The sequence below is a fragment of the Myotis lucifugus genome, unplaced genomic scaffold (assembly GCF_000147115.1).
Source record: "Myotis lucifugus unplaced genomic scaffold, Myoluc2.0 scaffold_187, whole genome shotgun sequence".
In the NCBI taxonomy this organism is placed as follows: Eukaryota; Metazoa; Chordata; class Mammalia; order Chiroptera; family Vespertilionidae; genus Myotis; species Myotis lucifugus.
The window spans coordinates 2,019,343-2,040,962 of record NW_005871235.1 but is presented as its reverse complement, the minus strand read 5'-3'; the positions used below and the strand labels follow the sequence as shown (position 1 = coordinate 2,040,962).

Genomic DNA, 21,620 nt, shown 5'->3' with positions numbered 1-21,620 from the left:
GATAATTTAAATATAGCCTAAGGAGGGGTGTAAATCACTACCCCTAACTCTACCCACATTCGTATCTAACTAGCACTGCTGACAATCTGATAAGAGATGACATTTACAATCATATTTGAAACATTAAGTATATATAACCCAATTTTAGATCTTTTTTATAAGTCAATGGAGTAAACTTAGCAAATGGTCATTTTATGCCTCTTATTTTCCATATTTTATACTAATTCTGTATTTGTGCTATAATATAATATGGCCTTTGTATTTTTAGTTTATAATTGAAGTTTTAAAAGTTATTAAATAATGTTTTCTCTTCTTGTGTGTTTTACTATGTAGCTGAACTAAGTTTCAGCATAACACTGCATTAAAAATAACTGAGCAAGTTTTATAATACAATTTAGAAGTCACCATGTTATCTAAGTCAATCAGGATTTTTATTAGAAAATTCCAGCCATTTTCCCCCTCAGGCATCCCTAATAATTTTGATAGGGAAATTAAAAGAATAAATGTGTGTTTATGTAGATAGGTACAACATGAAATCATCTAGGTTGCACATGCTTAAGAAGGTTCCTAAATATCATTCATGTGGGCCATATCAGACAGGGAACTCAATTGATTTCTGCCTTATGTATGGTGGCGAATTCATAAGAAATTATGGGAATCCCCAAAAGGTGCATGGATTTCCATTACTATGGGGACTGAATTATGATTTGAACACTGGACTTGAATTACTCACGTTCCGCCTTTTCCAAAATACAGCACCAAATAGTATCTTTTTCTCTACTGCCTGTTTTTAACTGACTGATTACATTGGAGGCAAATTGCCAAGAAAGATAACATGTATCAAAATTCTCTAGGCTACCCATTATACACACATTATTTTTGAAAATTTGTTATTCTCCTTCAAAAACATAGAATCTCAAGTAGTGACAATATTACTTCAAGGTAAAGAATTAGCACCAGGAGGGAAAATCTGCCACATTTTATACCCCTCATAATTTATTAGCATCTTAAAAAAGTGAACTCTTCGTGCCTTTTTGCTAAAACCAGCTGCAAAATGTAACTTCATGCTTACATCATCAATCAAACTTATTATTTTTAGCAGTTCATTTAGTTAAGATAAATATGATACTGCATTTTTTCTAAGAAATAAAAATTCACACCAAAATTCCAATAATCATTGAACTTAACAATCATTTTAATATTTTATTTATTTATTGTGTACTGCTATACTGATAAAGAAAATAAGCACTAAATGTTCTGTTCCGAAATATGCTTAGTCAATTTCTTTTTTGAAACAGGATAGGAAGTATTTTTGCTACATGTTGAATTTATTGAAGGGACACATTAGACCTCAGTCATAGGAATGCCCAGAAAGAACACAGAGAAGTCATATATAAGATGCCCATATTGCTATTTTGTTACAGGTTCTCTAAGTTTGGGCATATTTATGGCAAATGTTGATGGCTGGACACAGCCAATTCCTGTTTATAAGGTTGACATAGTTTTTTAATCTGGTACAGAAGGAATTTGAAGGGGAAAAAACTGCTTCATTAGTAACTATTCAACATGAACAATTAAATCTAGATAGATATGCAGAACAGAATAGTGTGTCAAAATGCGTTTGACTATAAGTAGTCTTAACTTCATGCTCTCCATTGCAGGCAGATCATTAACTAATTGAGAAGAGTGTCAGAGGCTAGATAGACAAGTACACTGTTGGGATGGAGGCCTTCTGCATAAGTAAGAGGATACTTGTCCATCAGATCATATCCAATTAAGACATTTAGTTATTGCAAAAAAACAAAGAAAAATAGAACTTTACCTATATATATAAAAGGCTAGTGTCCATCTGACCAGTAGCTATGATGTGCACTGACCACTAGGGGCAGACACTCTATGCAGGAGCTGCCATGACGTGCACTGGCCATTTAAAATAAACAGCACCCATGGTGCAAAATGTGACCCACAGCCCAGCCCAGCCTGGAAATGGTTGCTGTGCATGCCGGGTAATGATGTCACATAGCAACGCCTGGCTTCCGTTCCCTAGCGACTAGCCTCCTTGCAGTTTCTTCAGCCCAGGAACACAACTTGCTGTATAGCCAGGTGCTAACATTTTATGGTCAACCAAATGTTTGTGAAGCGTTTTCCTATACCTCATCTCATTTGATTCTCACAGAAGTCCTGAAGTAGGTAGATAGGAGACTTGGTAGAATCTGATTTTCTTTTCATTAACCAGAATATGGAAATTTAGAAAGTTTAGAAACTTGACCTGACTGAAAAGAAGTAAGAAATGGTGGAACTTGAAAATTACTTGAGGTTTTCTCACTGCACAGAATATAGTCAAACACTGCTGCAGTTAAATATTTTACCCTTTGTTTTCCCAGTGTGATCTATAATAATAATCTGCTTTGTGTTGATATTTATTGCTGTGCTGCTGACAATTACCTGAAAGAGAAGTTGGGGTGCTTCCCTGGGCTGGAAAAAGTTTAGCTACATTAGAAAGCAGGTCTAATTAAGCAAGTTTATTCTATATATATAAAAGGCTAAGTTGACTCACGCATGCACAATACATATGAAGCTCTGGCTGGTGCCAATCACACACCTGTGTTTTGATCTGTCATTGTGGATCATGAATTTGGTTGACACTCTATTATAGAGAAAGGGCGGATAGTGATATTAAAGTATTTCTTCTAGTTAATTTCCTTTCAATGTGCATGAATCAGTGCACAGGACACTAGTAAGAACATAAAATGGCCTTTGAGTATTGCAGAAGGAAAGAAAATTTATAAAGTATTAAATCTATAAATAATGGTGTAAAAATCTGCATTGGTGACCAGTAGTGATAGAAAAATGGTGTCATATTTCTTGGGGTTTCCTTTTTAATATTAAACTTAATATAAAATTTAATGAAGCCATCTGTAAAATGTAAATTTACTAATATTGTGTTCAATTAAACTATTTGTTTTGCCTTGGGGTAGGAGGACTGCATAGTTAAGAATTAGCTAGGTAGTTAAGAACTAGTGGAAAAGTCCCTTAGAAAAACCTAACCTCTCTCCTACCAGAACTTATGCCCATCCCATCATTCTACCAAGTCCTACTCAGATGATGCATCTTATGTCAAGAATGTCTGAATATCTTCACCAAGAGTCCACTCTTTTGGGGATTATCAAGAGAAGTCTATCTTCTGGTTTGGGGTGGATGATTTCCATACCAAGTAGTTGGAAACCTTCTATCCCAGACCAAGAAAGCACTCATTACATTTCCCAATCAATCTACCTGTTGTCTAGAACACAATTCAAGATAAAGGCCAAATTTCACATCTGCCCTTTGTAACATTGTTAAATTAAGTGTGATTATTTTAGAGGAATTTTAATATTATAACCAGAGTGGGAAGGAAAGTCTAGTATCTATGTTTTGTATTATTCATCTCTCATTACTATTATGTATGTGCTTCTTGCCATTCACATAGCAGTAGAGACAATCATAGTAATAGCAATAGCAATAGCAATAGCAACAATAACATATGTTTTTGTTATTGTTCTCATTGTCGTGTTTGGAGTCTGTGATGACTGAATTAACTCTACCTAATCACCTGCTACTCAGAATTCTGATCTTTTCCCGTAAACATAGAGTACACTTTTTTTTACTATTGGTATTTGACTTTGTGTTTATTCATGAGACTTTGACCTCAGAAATGTGGGCAAAAGTTAAGATTGTGCCAATTCTGAGCACAGGTCTTAGAAAACATTCTATGTTTACAATTACTCTCTCATTCCCAGCCATTGTCATGATAAAAATATGCCCCAGTGACCCCACTGAACAAGTCTACATGAAAGACTCTCAGTTTAGAATTGTACCCCAGCTAAATTGTGGAGCAAAGATCAGCTGAGCCCAACCAAGGCCAGCCTATATCTGCTAGTGTCCTTTGATTTGCAGACCTGTGAACAAAATAATTGCTGTTTTAACCAGTGAGTCTGGAGATAATTTGTAACACAGAAATGGCGAGATTGCTCTCCCTCTTGTTTCTTAGTTTCATCGTTGAAGGATATATTTCAGTAAAATGTTGTGTTATAGCAATCCTTCTGGTACTTAAGATGCTTTGGATTCTGAAAATCAAGTCCCACCAGCAGATGGGAATAAAAGTAGAATATAGTAGCTAAAAGGAAAATCATAGCTTTTCCACAGATGGTGTGATGACTTTAACGATCTTTTAGGTATTTTATTATCTGAGGTTGAAGATTTCTAAAGAAAGCCCTTAAACCTACTATGTGACAAAAGGAAACAATTTAAAGAAATTGTATTTAAAAAAAACAACAACTATTGCTGTGTGTACATTCAGAATATTATTGGACTTAATATTTCCTGCTCACTAAATTTCCAAGCATTTTGCATTAGGGACAGAAAGGATATCCTTGGATTTCCTAAAGCTCAAATCAGCTACAATATTTATATGTGACTTTTATGAGACAGTCAAGAAGCTCTAGATAACACTGTTCTAGTCTTATTTTATTGATCAGAAAATGTAAGCACAAAAACGTTAAATAATTTTGCCAAAACAAGGAAGCAGCCAGGAATTATGATGCCTTTAAAAATTAAGTTTCTATTCAATGTCCACTAAAAAGAATGTTTGGTGATATTGAATAGTAATACTTTCTGCCTGTAAAACATTTTGTAGGCCTTTATAAAACCTTTTAGTTCCCTATGGGATTTGAAAATCAAAATGTTTTATATATAGCACAGTGAATCACAGTGATTTGTATTACATTTGCAAAATGCTTACACATCAAAACCATCCCCATGAATTTCTATTAACCCTCAGCATTTGCAAGCCAACAGCATTTCTAGCTAAAAAGGTTTCCGTATTAAGTCAACATTCAAATTCAACATTTTATGTCTACATTTATTTCTTTTTCTTATTAGACTGCAGTGCATTTTTAAAAAAGTAATTATTATACCTTTATTTAAAGGCTTATTAACTTCAATGATTTTAGAATCAACTCAACATGTATTTTTGAATAGCCAGCATCTTTAAATGTGAATAGGTATTTTGAATGTTCTACAGATATAAATGTCATATTCAACAAAAAGAAAAAAAATACACACTCTGAGTCACATCAATTCAACACACAATTCCTAATCATAAAAAATGCCATAGTGCCTTCTAGTAGTTACTTCACTTATAATAATTGAGAAGTGTTATATTCTGTACTTACAAAGTATCTTTCTCATTACAAGAGCCCACATTATTTTTGTTAAAATTTAGCAAAATGTTAAATATAACAAGTATTGAGGATAGTCATGACTAATGTGCAAAGCAGACCTAAGGGATCCTTTTAGATTCTATTACACATATTACTTCCTTTGATATTTTTCTATGCATGTTGATGATCATACAGTGTGTCCTATAAGAAGATCTTCTGAGAGTGAGGGGCAATAAATACCAGAGAAGATTTGAGGAAAGTGGCAAATCTCCAAATGTTCTGCAGAGAATAGGCAAAGAAGCAAACCTAAAACCTATAAGAAGTTTGTGAAGCACTTAGAAAATACAGGAGAACATGAATTAACATTGATACAAATGATATAAGTAAATAAGTGATTTTTTACTACCAGGTGAATTACCTGGGTATTATAGTTGATTAACCCAGGGTTATTCCCTTGCTTGATGTGTTTCCTGGAAAGCATGAAAGTTGGAAATTGTGTCAATAGACCTGAAGTAAAGAATTATGGGAACTTGTTGGAAAATAACAGTAGGATGGAACTAATCGAGTTATGGGAAAGAGAGTCTACATACTTCTAGGCTACCATGAAGTCAAAGAATAGAAGTAGAAGGACGTGAGGGAGCCAACAAATAAAAGATTTTCCTTGGAAAATGGGAATTTAATATTTTGTAATGGAGATGTTTTGTGTAGCTGAAGTGAATACTATTAAAATTGAGCAAGAAAATACTATGAATATTTACATTAATAAGAATAATGTCATGGCTTTTCTTTTGTAATTTAACATTACAAATGCAACATCCTGCTCAAAACATGTACTATAGAGTGAGTACAGGATTCAAACTAAATAATCCATGGCATATTCAAAATGTTTTTATGTTTTCCTTGTTACTTGCCTGAAATGTATACTCTGAAAACATGTAGTTTTCTTTTTAAAATAGAGGCATTTTCTGACCTGAATAATTATATCACTACAACTTGCTTTCTTTTCTTCCATTCTTATCTTCTTCCCTTCCCTTACTCTTAGCGATATTACTCATAGTTCTCCATCACTACCAAACTTTCTCACACTTGGGTAGGCACTGCATATCCTGGGATCATCTGTGGATGATAATTAAAATGGTGGAATTCACACAGCAAGCATGCCTCCCGTTATAAAATAATGTTAAGAAACTTAGTTAATGATTATTAAGGTAATATGTTCTTAGAATAGAACAGTTAGTTTTAGCAGTAGAAGAAACTGTTTAAAGGAATGATAGCAAAAGATGTTTAATGGAGAAACTGCACAAACAACACAATTATTGATTAATTACCACTACTAAAAACAAAAATTATTGTATTGCTTCATTTAAAAAACCTTTATTCAGCACCTTTTCAAAGTCAAGCACTGTCCTTACTGTTGGGGATATAAAAGTGAGTAAGGCCTTGATCTTTTATTCAGTGCAGTCTAATCTTATATGATAAATTAACTAATGATTTTATCTCCAAATATTAAGGTATAGTGGCATTTTAGTATTTTGTGGAATTACTATGGTGACAAAAAAAACAACACTTTAACAATGCTTTCAGTATTAGGAATTTCAACACAGAAAAATATTAAAGTGATCTCTAAAAGAAAAAGTAAGATTTTTTCCAGGACAAAAAGAAAGAACCCTGAGTGAATGAATAGCAAACCCCTTCTCTATTTCATAGAAACCCATATTTAAATACTAAATGATGGCTGGGTATAGTGCATGTTCACATACTATGTACTATATCTGTCAGATTTGTGCTAAACTAAAATTCCATGTCATATTATATTATGCTAATTAATGTTATATCGTTATTTTAATTTATCTACATACTATATTAGTTTATATTATATTTCACATAATATATATTTTATACCATAATATATTTATACTAGAGGCCTGGTGCACAAAATTTGTGCACTGGAGGGGGGGGGGGTCCCTCAGCCCGGATTGCGAGAGGTTGCAGGCCAGGTCAAGGGACCCCACCAGTGCACAATCGGGGCCAGAGTGGGATGCGGGAGGTTGGCCAGCCAGGGAGGGACCTCAGGAGAACTCCAGGGCGTGTCTGGATCGTCTCGCTCAGTTCTGATCGGCCGGACCTCAAGCAGCAAGCTAACCTACCGGTCGGAGCATCTGACCCCTGGTGGTCAATGCATGTCATAGTGACTGGTCAACTGGTAGACTGTCTGCCCCCTGGTGGTTAGTGCATGTCATAGCGAACAGCTGAGCAGCCTTAGCATATCATTAGCATATTATGCTTTGATTGGTTAAATGGATGATGGAATGACTGGACACTTAGCATATTAGGCTTTTATTATATAGGATACTTTTACATTTGTATCATTTTTATCAATCTTATATTTATTACATATTATATCATAGGGTCTTTAGTACTGTTTATTTTTATTCATTGAGCATCCTAAATTATGTTTTATGTTAGTATATATCATCACATATTTAATATACTGTGAAATACAAATGTAGATAATATTTCATAAATGTAAAATATATAATTACATATTGTTATATGTATGGACCATATATAAAACACATGATTAATACAACACCAAAGACATGATCCATAAAAGAAGTAATGGATAACCCAGATTTCATTAAAACTAAAAACTTCTGCTCCACAAAAGACATAAAGAGAGGAAAACGACAAGCTACAGATTAGGAGAAAATATTTGCAAAAGAATTATTATCCAAAATATACAAATAACTTGTAGAACATGACATAAGAAAAATTTAAAAAATATATTAAAAATGGGCCAAAGCTGGAGCAGACACCAAAGAATATATACAAGTGGAAAATAACATGTTCTACATCCTATGTCTTCAGAGAAATGAGAATTAAAACAGTGATATATCACTACACAGCCACTGGAATGGATGAAATCCACTAAATGCTGACAAGGATATGGAGCCCCAGGGATGTCTATGCATTGCTACTATGGATGTAAAATGGTGCAGCCACTTTGCAAGATAGTTTGAAGGTTTCTTACAAAGTTAAACATATTCTTACCACTTTCCCCGTAATTGTTCTCCTTGGTATTTACCCAAAGGAGTTGAAAATTTGTCCACACAAAAGCCTGCACTTAGATGCTTAGAACTGATATATTCATATTTGTTGAAACTTGGAAGCAACCAAAATGATGTCCTTCAGTAGGTGAATGGATAAACAAAGTGTGGTACATTTAAGAACTAGATGACTGAATACTATTCAGTGTTAAAACAAAAACTAAACAAAAAAATAAAAAAGACCAAAAAGAAAGAAACAAACAAAAAACAACCAACAAATCAAACAACAACAAAAAACGAGCTATCAAGCAATGAAAAGACTTGGAGGAAGCTTACTTACTATCAAGTGAAAATCACTCTGTAAAGAGTACATACTGTAGGATGCCAACTATATGACATTTTGAAAAAGGCAAAATTATGGAGATACTAAAAGGATCAGTGTTTTCTAGAGGTTAGTGAAGAGGAAGGTATAAATAAGCAGAGCAGAGATGATTTTTAGGGCAGTGAAACTACTCTATCTGATAGTATAATAGTAGATACATGCCATTATATATTTGTTAATACCCATTAATTGTAACTCCAAGAGTGAACCATAAGGTAAGTTATTGACTTTGGGTGATAATAAGATATAAATATGGGTTTATAGATTATAACAAAAATACCACACTGGATTTTGACAGTGAGGGAGGCTGTACATATGTGGGAGCAGGTGAAATATGCAAAATGTTTGTATCTTCTCCTCAGTTTTGCTATGAATCTAAAAATGCTCTAAAAATAAATTCTATTAAAATATAGAGTTTAAAATTATATCAGATTTCTTCTTTTGTACTAAAACATATATATTTAATATGTCACCAAAAATTAACCTTGCTTAATTATGTATTGAGATTTCTGCACATACATTTTCAAGAATACATGTGACTTACGTTACATCTATTCCATGGACATATACTCTATTGGCAGAAGAAAAATACTGACTCTAAGTTATTATGGAACTAATTAGATACTACCAAATCAGAGGCTTCGCCATTGAAACTAAGGGTTTGTTTCTGTTAAAATCAACTGGTTATTAAATGTGAATATTGTCTGATTTTTTTTGTCATTTTTAAAAATCTATTGTCTACTTGGTATTATTTATTAATTTGATTAAAAATGAACTGTAGTCTGGCCAGTGTGGCTAAGTGGTTGAGCGTCAACCCAGGAACCAAGAGTTCAAGGTATGACTCCTGATCAGAGCACATGCCTTGATTGCGGACTCGATCACCAGTAGGGGGCATGCAGGATCCAGCCTATCTATGATGTTTCGCTCTCATCCTTGTTTCTATCAATCCCTCTCCCTTCCTCTCTTTCTAAAAATCAATAAAACTTTTTTTTTTTTAAAGAACTGTAGATTGACTATTAACAGCTTTCCTGGATCTTGTTAATAGTTTCAGATTGAATCTGAAGTTTCAGGTTTTGTTGGTAGTATACTACAAAGCAGGATTTAAACACATTTAGTTATACATAAAAAACAATTCTTGATTAGAAATGTCCATCTTGTAGATAAAAATAAAACATTAATATTTATCATTGGTTATTTAATTGTGGAACAATTTTTAGTGATGTAAAAGAAAAAAGCTAATTTCTTTGTTTTAATTAAAATGATGTTATTGGAAATAGTAAGCTATCTCTTCTAAACTACATCTCCTGTTCTTATGTATATCTTCTATAATCATGGTAATTGTATTTATTTCTATTTTATTGTACGCATTTTCTATAAATTCTCTTAAATAAGCAATAGATGAAGTCACAATTTGAATGAAAGATAAGCACATAAACCAGTTTAGTCCTCAGGTTTTACTCATTCCAGTTCTGTAATAACACCATCTGGTTTTCCATTAATCATAATAATTTAGTTTTAGAATGACTGTTTTAATAGATAATGTCTCATATTTCCTTACTCTCAGTTCAGTATCATTTTTTAAGATAGCTTTTGAGCTCAAACTCTATGCCTGGAACTTTGAAAGACACTGGGACACAAAAATACATAGAGTTTGAGCCTAGATTATGGTACGGAAACTAATAATGCCACTCATTTTTTATTTTTTATTGTTCTATGTGAAATTCACTTGGGAGTATTTAAAACTAAGAAACAACAAATCAGTTAATTTGCTCTTTAAATTGTATTTATTACTTCCCAATTTCCTGCAATTGTAAAAAAAAAAAAAAAAGCAAAATCTCAGTGAAGCGGGTGCAGCAAACAGGATATTACATATAGCTTTCATTGATTTGCTTTCTCTGACAGGACTTCTAATTACTTTCATGAGACACTGATTGAAAATGCAATTTTTTTCTGTTAGCATCAGATGTGGTCTTGCTGTTTCTTTACTTTTTAAGGAAAAGAGATGATCATGTTCTTCTAAACTTCCCCACAACTCTTCAGCCAAGGACATTTAAAAAAGAAACGATTTTTATTTTATTGATTACTAATGTCAATCATTTAGAATAAATTAGGTATGCTGTTCTTAATAAAAAAGAATATGTTACTGTTGATATCTTAAGCTATAATACATATGAATTTTTATAAGTTTCAAGAAATTATTTCTCATCAAGATGAGTATAATATTACTGAAGGAAACAACCATTAATATAAATAGAGGTCAAGATATGCTGCCAGTAGCTATCCCTATGCCATTTTAGAGTGCATTATTGTAGGCGATAATAAATATATAATGAATATTAAAATTCTTAACTTACATTTTTATTTTTAATACCTAATAATGATGTAATTGGTGTGATTGTCCTTCCAACATTATCATGATCCTTAAGGGAACAGGGTAACAAATTGTCCTTTTTGCCTTGAAAGGGGCTCACCTAAACAAGGAAAAGCTGTGTATACAAGAGTATACTAAATAACTAAATGGTATTATAAGAAGAGCATCTACTCTGAACCTATCTTCTGAGGTAAAAAGATACTTCATGAACCTGACCTAGATGAAGTCTCTTCTGATCTCTGTGTTCTTTTTTCTCTGAATTCTAACAACATTACTATTCTGTATTCACCCCCTCTTCAAACACTATTCAATTACTTAGAGTCTGGTTTCAAACACCAATAGCTTTATATAAGTAAATTTTTCCCCAGTAACTTTATAATACATTTAAGGATATGAAATAATAGTTTTACTTCCCTCAATATGATGACAGTGTTTTGGACAAAATAAAAACAAATTGATAAATGCGGAATAGATCTTCATTTCGTTGATATTCATATCCAGCTATTGAGCAGATATTAATGCCATGAAAAATATTAATAGCCCTTAGTGGCTAATCAGAAAATTATGACATATTTTACATGTAAATATGATTAAAATATATAATAAATATTCTGCAGTTAAAATATAGCCTATCTATCTCTAAGGAATTTACAAATACTAAAATAATAGTTACTGAAAGTAACTCCCATTTTTCTTTAGGTATCTGTGCATTACCTTATCTTTGATCTTCTAGTTTAGACTATTCTACAGGTACATTTAAAAATATCATACATTATTTTATTTTTGTTTTTTTGCAAGGTGTAAAACTAAAAAATACCCACAGACAATAAAACATTAAAATAAGTAATGAAATAAGCTACTCATGTATCATGAAATTTATTCAGTAGGCTAGTGGGTTAAACCTTAAGTGAAAAAGATTCACAAATTGCGTGAAAAAAAAACAGTTGTACTTTATTGAACATATTGGATATATTTTATACCACCACACAAAAAGCAAACTAAAAGAACAAACTATCAACTGGGAACATATACATCTAACATTGCCATCATATCCCAACATTAAGCAGAAGCTAATAATCTGAAGGCCATGTGAACAAAGCAGGCTTAAACAAGATGAAGTCAGAGAGACCAAACATGTCACTCTATTACATATAATTATATTATTTCCACATACAAAATGCACTCACCCAGGCTGAGAACCCTTAAAAGTTTCCTGCAAGGTTGGTATCATACTCAGAGTCCAGGATCTTGGTGTAATACAAGTTGGGGGGTGGGGGGGAACACCCCTTAAAAGGCAGTTCCTCTTTTTTAAAAAAATTTATTTTATTGTTTAAAGTATTACAAATAGTAGTACATATGTCTCCTCCCCCCCCCCCCCCGCCCCATTGACCTTCCCATGGCTTCCCCTACCCCCAAGGCAGTTCCTCTTAATTCATAGATCTTTGAACTCAAAATACAATTAGTCTTTCCCCACGTTTTCAATATGTAATGGAGAATAAAGAAAGCATAACTACTATAAATGCTCCCATTCAAAAAAGGGAGAAAGGAAGATACAAAGCAATTATTGCTGCTTAGAAATTCTGGAAACCTGTCAGATATACTATATCACTAAACTCCTGGGACAGTAAATAATCTTAATCTCGGTGGGTTAGGCCCTCTGGAACTGTAGTCTCAGTTCTGTCTTCTCTACTTCTGAATGGATAAGGTTTCACAGTCCATTGTTCTCCAGGGATAGGATTTTCTATGCTTCTATTGGCATTTTGTTCTGATCTCTGGGCTCTAACCTTTGTTATTTCCATTCTATTGCATACTAAAAAGACCCAGGTAAACATCCGAATACTTCTTTCAACCTACTTCTTTCCTGTAAAAAGTTGGAGACTCAGAGGCCTTTATAGTATTTGAACAATTTCATTTACTCTAGAATGGTGGTGTTTTGCTGGTACAGCTCCCTTAAGCCTACTTTCAGACCTTTCTAGATTAATTATTTTTGAGTCATAGATACTTTCTGTACGTTACAACAGCAAAGTCACATTGCAAAGGATCCAGGGTGGGGAATGATTGCAGCCATTATTGCAAACAATCAACCACATGATTCATGTTAGCCTCAAAAGGGAAGTGTTTGTTGATCTTCATCCCTTTTCTCTTAGGATATTACTTTGATTCTCTGCCAAATTATCCACTCTCTGGAAAGAACAGCTTGCACATTCTAAATGAAAGATTTCCTCATTAGACAAAATAAAATAACAATGATGTAGGGACATGAGAATTAAAAGAAATAATTCCATAGAACTGGAGCAGAAAGCAGAGGGTGGGCTTTAAGACAAGACAGTATGAACACAAATGATACAATTGTGCTAACCACATGGCACACTTACAATATTGAATGTTAGCATTATGAATATAGAGAAAGACATCCACCTGATTTTTTTCCCTTATTTTTTGGAAACTTAGTCCAGATAACAGACGAAAGTCATCAAGAAGAAACCCTGAAATTTATGATTATTGTAGGGAGGGAATGATTTCTGAACTTCAAGATCCCACACTGAGAGAGGCATCCAGTTTGGAATGAGACATAGTATAATCTTGGGTATATATCTGTATCTCTTTCTATGCAATAAACACATTATTTCAGGTTATTTCATTACCTCATAATAGGCCAGTGACTTCATGTATTTGCTATTTTAGGAAAAATAATAATGTTTAATTATTATATACCTGTTAAACTTTTCTGGTTATTCTTTGATTACTTAACATAGCAAAGAAATCATTAGAATATATGGTAGATCATAAACAGGACATGTATTTGTGATTATTAGATAATAATCTAATATCTATAGCACTGAAGCCAAGTAAGAGAATCATAAAGTATTCCACATTTTACACTTTCAGATAAAAAACAAAAACATGTTTTGCTTACCTAAGTGTTTTGCTTAAGTTATTGTTTGTAGTTGACCATTATTAATGAAGGCATTCTTTCATTTCTGAAGCAATTTAAATTTTATGTCCTATTTCTATTTCTCACCAGGAAGAAGTTCAGTAAAGAACTTGATATGGTCATGCATATAATTAAAGCAAAAACATATCATATAAAACTAAAATTTAGCAAATAAAATTAATTTAGAAATAAATTGTTTATTATTTTCCAAGGTAAATTAAGATTTTGCACTATATATTCATATTCTTATGGTGTAACACTCTATCTTTGCTTATTTAAACATGATATAGAGTAATTGGTGGCTACTTCTATAAATTTATTAAATTATTATAGCTTCATAACATTGGTAATGTATTCAAGTCAGTGATTACCACCACCTGCCCCAGGCCTTCACCACCCTATTGTCAGTGTCCATGGGTTATGCATATAAGCATACAAGTTCTTTGATTGATCTCTTCCTATACACCCACCCTCCCCTGCTTTCCCTCTGAGTTTCCACAGTCTGTTCTGGGCTTCTATATCTCTAGATGTATTTTTAAAAAATATTTTTTATTGATTTCAGAGAGAAAGGGAGATGGAGAAAGATACAGAAACATCAATGATGAGAGAGAATCATTGATTAGCTGCCTCCTGCACACCCCACACTGGTGATGGAGCCTGCAACTAGGACATGTGCCCTGACCTGGAATCCAATTCCAACCTCCTGGTTCATAGGCCTACGCTCAACCACTGGGCCACGCAGGCCCGCCTGGATGTATTTTGTTCATCAGCTTATTTTATTAGATTCCACATATTAGTGAGATCATGTGAAAGCCCAAACTATTCCATGGAGAGTACATTGAGACTTACACACACACACACACACACACACACACACACACACACACACACGGAGAGAGAGAGAGACCCAGTCCTGTTATTCCATCCCTGCCCTGCCCCAGCTCTAATCACATCTTAATTCAACCACTTGAGAGATGACTCTGAGCCAGAATCACCCAACGGTTACTATCTAGAAATCATGTCCCACAAAATTATAAGAAAATTAAATAACTATTGTTTTAAATCTAAATTTAGGCCTAAATTTTGGAGTGATTTGTTTTAGGGAAATGTATAATGAGAACATCTAGTTTCCAGTCTGTGATGCTGGCTCCGTAAGATGGTCAAAATCTCTGCTGTTTCTTCATTCCCCTGTGAAATCTATTTACTAGGGCCAACAGAAACACAGTTTGTGCCAATATCTGGCAAGTTCCCAGAGGCAATAAAATAGCTGGCAATCATTAGTTCCTTTCAAAGGGCTTTTCTCTCTCTGGAATTTTAGTGCATCTGGTCGTTGCTGCTTCCATTGGTCTCTTATGTCTTTAAAAATGCACTTTTTTGTTGTTGTTGCATTTATTCTTTTCTTTTCTAGTTAACAACAATGTTCTTGGCCTGCCAATATGTAATTCATCCTACTCTCATTTCCAGCTTAGTTTTCCATTATATCTGTCAGTATTTAGAACAAAACACACACACACACAATTTTTGTTCAGTTTGTTCTAACACCTACAATACTGATCAGTATAGAACCTTAAGATTTTTCTGACTCCAAAATAAAGTTTTAAAATTTCTATTTCTGGTCTTGAATGATGAATATTTTATGTTTTCTTTCTAAATTTCTATTGGTAAATTTTTCTACCATTCAGAGTGTTATAGAACTAGGTAGCAAAATCAGATGTCTTTAGAAAGACATGTCTCATTGTCCCAGACTGGACTACATACATATATACACTGACCAACCACCATAGTACGTCCTAGACATAGTAATTGATATAAGCCAGTTAAGGCCCATTCCTGAATTTGGGGGCAGGACAGTCGTTAAGAATTTTTGAGTTCTGTTTGGATAGGGGAGGGAGGATATGTGCCAATTAATATTCTTAATATCAAGCAATATAAAATAATTTCTGCTGAAATAGTACTAGACTGCTATGAGAGGGCCATGGAATATATTATCTATTCAACCAGCCATAGCAATGGAATGGGCACAAGCTAAAGAAACACCATTGAAATCCAGAATTTTCTTATGGATGATGTCACCGACTAGAAATTTGCTGCCATATGTTATACACCACACGATCTAGACCCGTGGTTCTCAACCTTCCTAATGTCGCGACCCTTTAATATAGTTCCTCATGTTGTGGTGACCCCCAACCATAAAATTATTTTCATTGCTACTTCATAACTGTAATTTTGCTACTGTTATGAATCGTAATGTAAATACCTGATATGCAGGATGTATTTTCATTGTTACAAATTGAACATAATTAAAGCATAGTGATTAATCACAAAAACAATATATATATGTGTTTTCCGATGGTCTTAGGCGACCCCTGTGAAAGGGCCGTTCGATCCCCAAAGGTGTCGCGACCCACAGGTTGAGAACCGCTGATCTAGACATTCCAAAATTGCTTACCTGGTGCTTTCTGGGTTCCTAGTCATTCCAAAATGCTGATTCTTAGAAGAGGTGTATTGTCCTCCTTTAGTGTTTTATACTTTAAAGCTAGGAACCATATCCAACTTTTCCTGGATTTATCCAGACTATTCAGATGCGGCATAGTAAAAGAACAAAGAACATCGGTCCATGATGACTTCCCCTTTTCTGTGCAACGTTAGTCATACACTTTTACTTTCCACAGATAAAGTACAGTTCAGTGTTTATCACCTGCATTCAATGCCAAATTCAATTGTGCTCCAGCGCCTAAAGACCATGGGTAAATTATACCTGTTGTTGCTGTGACAAATTACCACAAACTTAGCAGTTTTGAATAACTAAAATTTATAGCTTCCAGTTCTAAATGTCACAAGTATGACACGGTCTCACTGAGCTAACATCAGGTGCTGCCAGGGCTGCGTTCCTTTCTGGAGGCTCTAGGGTGAATCTTTCAAAGCCGGAAACCGACATTTCTCTCGGGGTGACCACAACCAGGAACATTTGTCCATCTGTATTAGATTGGACCCATTTTAACAATCCAGGAATATCTCCCCATTTCAAGAATCTTAACCTTCATTACACTTTTAAAGTCCCTCTTTCCATGTAACCTATTCACAGGGTTTGTGGCCATTTGGGGGCAGGGGTATTATTATTATTTGAGATGAGTACCTGGTTTATTTCTGACGCCGGTGAATCTCAAAGAGTGGCAGATTCTGGGAAGTTCCTTGGGTGGGTGTCAGGCATAGAACTCCACCTTTCAAGTGGGGGAGGCCTCGTTCTGCAAGGACCCAAGGCTGTGGCTGCCCCAAACCTCCAGCGCCAGGTCCCTCCTCTGTTCCTGGGCTTGTGGCTCCTCCTACCACTTGGGCGTGGCCACCTGGGGAGGATCAGGGTCACCTGGAGGGCACGTACCCCACGCAACTGCAACTTGCAAGCCTCCAGCCTGCTGGAGGCTCACAGGCCTGGCGCGGTCAGCTGATGACGCAGCAGAGCGCACGCAGGCACCCTGCACCCTCGGGAAGAACTATTTATCCACCAGGCCAGCAGCCAACTCCGCCCCTCCCTGCGCAGGTAGGCGGGGTGTGTGAGGGGGTGGGGTGGGGGGTACTGGAGAGAAGGGGGCGGGTGGCCACAGGCCCCCATCAGCCAGTCCCTTCGTTTTGGCAGCGGTCACTGGAGTGGCTTTGAGAGTGGCAGTCCAGGGGTTGGGTTGTGCCAGGGACTTTCGGGTACAACCCAGGCTTGTCCGTCGGGCCTTCCCAGGGCGCAGAATCCCGGGGCCCACCCTGCCTATGCTGGGCGGGTGCGCAAAGGCTGGAGGAAGTTGGGGAGGCCGGCAGTGTGTCGCAGAAAAGGCGCCAGAAGGCTTTGGTGTCCTGGTCCGAGTCCATGGTGCTGGAGGCGGCGGGCAGGGGGTCCCAGTCAGACAAGGTGGATTCGGATCCGCCAACGGATGGACGTGGACAGTGACTCCTTGGGTCCCAGGGCGCCCGCTGTTTCCTGGGACCAGAACCGCTGTCTGGAGCGGCTGGGGGACTGGGTGCCGGCGCCATGGGCACAGCCTTGCGGTGCCCCTGCTCTCTGGGTAACACCACGCACAGGTTCGCGTCCTTGCGGGGAGGCTCAGCCTGGTGCTGCAGTGGACGCAGTGGCACCTGCTCGATGGACATGGACAGGGACCTGCCCACCTTGGTGGAGTGCAGGAGCCCATCTCGGCTGGCAGCGAGAGTGTGGTCACTGTGGTCACCGTGGGCGAGATGTCCAGCCTAACCTGACCTCTCAACCCACAGCAGATTCAGCAACAGCTGCCCGCTGCCCTTGACTGGGCTCCGGTGGGCTGGACGCTGCCAGGAGCTGCTGGTGGCCGGCAGCGTCTCCAGAGCTTTCTTCTCCAAGCTTCTGTGTCTTCTTGGGCAGCCTCGACCCCAGCTTCAGGCTGCTCTCCAGGCGGCATGTGGTGGGGAGTTAGCCCCTCCACTCTAGAAGCTGGGGGGAGGGTCTACCGGCCATTTGCCAGTGAAACACCCTAGATGGGTGTGTTGAGCACTTTGCCCTGCTTGGGGCCACCGAGGCACCTACCTTCTTGGCACCATCCACAGCGGAGCCCACCTGGCTCACCTCCCAGGGCTGGGTCTGAGGGCCATCAGGATTTACCTGCTGGGGACTTGTCTTCTTTCTCAGCCCTACAAGGGGTCTCTAACCTTGGCAGCTCCTTGCACGCCACCCGCGGGTGCTCCTAGGCAGGTCTGGAGGGCGCCTTTCTCCATGAACTGCCCTGGGAACCGATGCTTTCCTCGCTCCCAGCTCACTGAGGTCTCTAGGACTAGGTCCTGGAGGATTACTGCAGGTGCTCACAGTAATCTCAAGTGCTGCAGGTGGACCGGGCCATCAATGGGGCGGCAGGTGGTGGGAATAACATGCATACCATCTTCTAGTGGGGCCTGCGGGTGCCATACCAGCAGGATAGACAGGAGGGCCATCATGCAGTCGGTGCAGACAGGCACAGCAGCACAGATGCATCAGGCCGAGGCCCATTTTCTGGAAGAGGATGGTGGGTTTGCTTAGGGGCAGGGATGTGATGCTCAGCCCTGCAGAGGGCTCAGGTCAGCTCCACCTGATCCTCACTTCGCACCAGTCATGAGGCAGCTGCTCCCGTGGCCTTTGGGGAAAACCACACTCAGGTGGGGTGAGATGAGCTTGTGAAGCCTCTTTTCCCTGGAGCCTGTACTGGTGGGGCACCTCATCCTACTCAACAGCTTGTGTGCACTGCAGCAGACGAGGCTGGGAACACTGTCCATGTCCATATGAGGCACCAGCACTGCGTCCACTGGGTCCAAATGCCCCACCAGCTTCCAGAAGCTCAAATTGGGGTTTGAGCTGCCTTTGTCTGGCACTGTGAAGTGGTTGAAGGGGCTGCCTAGAAAGATGTAGCAGCTGGGCCAGGTGGCCCTGAGGAAGCCCAGGGAGGCCAGAGCTCAAGCTGCTGGAAGGAGGATGGCTACTCCAGCAGCTGTGCCACATGCTTTGTCTGGCACAGGTCCTCTGAGGCTGGCAGCTGCACACTTCCTGCCCAGGGTGTGGAGAACCAGTGTGGAGTTGGGTGGGTGGTTGTTTTTTGCACCAGGTGAGTCAAAAGGCTAGGGTGAGGTGAGCACTTTCTGTTTCTCTTAGAGTAGGTTTTAGCACAGTTTTCTAGTTCTCACTTCTACCCCATCCTACCACCTCCTGACTCCTCTTCTATCCCCCCCACTGTCATGAGGGACAGTGTCTCCATATTACATGGTGATCCTTTTTGGAATCAGTACACTGTAGCCAAGCTGGGATTGCATGAGGAGCAGCTGATCCTGCTGATATGGAAAGTTGTGGACCTGGCCATCATTAAGGTGGAACAGTTGCACAAAATACTGGCTAGATGGAATCATTTGGAACTGACACAGGATTGTAAAGAAAAAAACTAAGATAAGGTCAACGCCTGTACTTGACATCACAGCTAGACTGAGCCCTGGGACAGCTGAACCAGTCGGCAATGCACTGAACTCAATGTAGAGGCCTCCTCCTATTTCTGTACTGATGTACTTCATGTCAGGCAAATCCTGCGTCCTGACACTTCTGAGAATAATTGCTTGTATGCTCCTATTACTCTTCTGATCTTCAAAAATAATTCAACAAGTGTTGTCCTGGTGTACCTGATATTGATAAACTGGATGCTACAAGCAATGAGAGTGTTTAAATTTTGAGAATAACTCAGCCTTCTGTGTGGAGCCTCTCAAGTTGCAGATATGGGGATACAATTTTAGTAGTGATTTCACAGCCTAATAATCACAAATGTTCAGATCCAGAGAGAATAAATGACAAATGTCAAAGTGGCACTTGCATCAAAATAGAACTCATTGATGACAACACTGTAATCAGGGTTCCAGGTTTATCATGGCAGCATGTGGATCAAGACATTGAAAAATTCTTCAAAGGACTCAGATTGCCAAAGGAGTTTCAGCACTGCGTCTGAATGCCCATATCTGAAAAAATGGAGAAGCTCTGCTTAGGTTTGTAAGTGAGAAGCACAGATACCTAGCACTACAGAGGCACACACATTGCATGGAAAGCCAGTACATTGAGGTTTACAAAGCAACAGGCAAAGATTGCCTTAAAATTGCTGGTAGTACCTCCAGTGAGGTATCCCAATTTCTCTCCAAGGAAAACCAAGTCCTTGTCCACAGGTGGGGCTGTCTTTCATGGCCACAGCTGATAAGACGGTGGCCTTCTTTGGACAACATTGCTCTAAAATAGGGGGGAGGAAGGCATCCTCCTTGTTACCTAACTAGACAACCAGCCAACAAGAGATATTTTGTCCTCTTATGAGAAGTATGCACAGAACACATTGAGGAAGCATAAGGATTTTGGTAAAAGACATTAAACTGCTCAGGAGCATAGCAACTGAAGTTCAGCAGGTGCTAATCAATTCACCTCAGCCCTTCTCATTTCACTACAATCCTTCCTATTATCTTAGTACTACCTCAGAAATTTTTGCCCCATGTAAACGTTAGAGACTGTATATACCTTTAAGGTCTTCCCTACATGAAGATAATTGAGGAAATCCTGGATTTTCTGGGGGAGTTTTTCATAGATATTCAAACTCACAAATTTTACAAGGCATTGAATTACCAGGGCTAATCACCAGATATCTCATCATCAGGAAATACCTTTATCCAGATGAAATCTGCAAACAAAGCATTTGTGGCTGCATAGAAGAGTCATAAAAAAAATCAGGAAGGAGAGAGATGTTGAAACCTTTCACTATTCAGCTGAGGAGATGAACTTTGTATTAATGGGGGAACTTTTTGTTTACATTCACCAGTTTATGGGAAAGGACACAGATAAACAGCCAGGCAAAGATGTACATAGGTTCCTGAGTGCAGGAGCTTTTTCTTGAGTTGGGGTGTCCCATCACCAACTCAGAAGGTCTTTGAACCACATACTATGGGTATTTTTATAGAGACTTCATCACATAGGCATGATGGATGATTAACTTCATTTATAGCCTCTCTCCTTTCAGGAATGAGAGGTGAATCTGAAAGTCTCAACCTGCTAATCATGCCTTGGTCTTCTCCTGACCAGCCCTATACAGCATCCTACCAAGAGTCACCACATTAGAACAAAAGACACTTAAGGAAATCCCAAGGGATTTAGGAGTTCACTGACAGGTGCCCCTATCACTTA

General features: G+C 37.8%; 1 pseudogene; it reads left to right on the top strand.

Moving 5' to 3' along the window:
• The first annotated feature begins 18,884 nt into the window (after window positions 1-18,884).
• Window positions 18,885-21,333, top strand: LOC102442898 (annotated as a pseudogene).
• The last annotated feature ends 287 nt before the right edge of the window (window positions 21,334-21,620 follow it).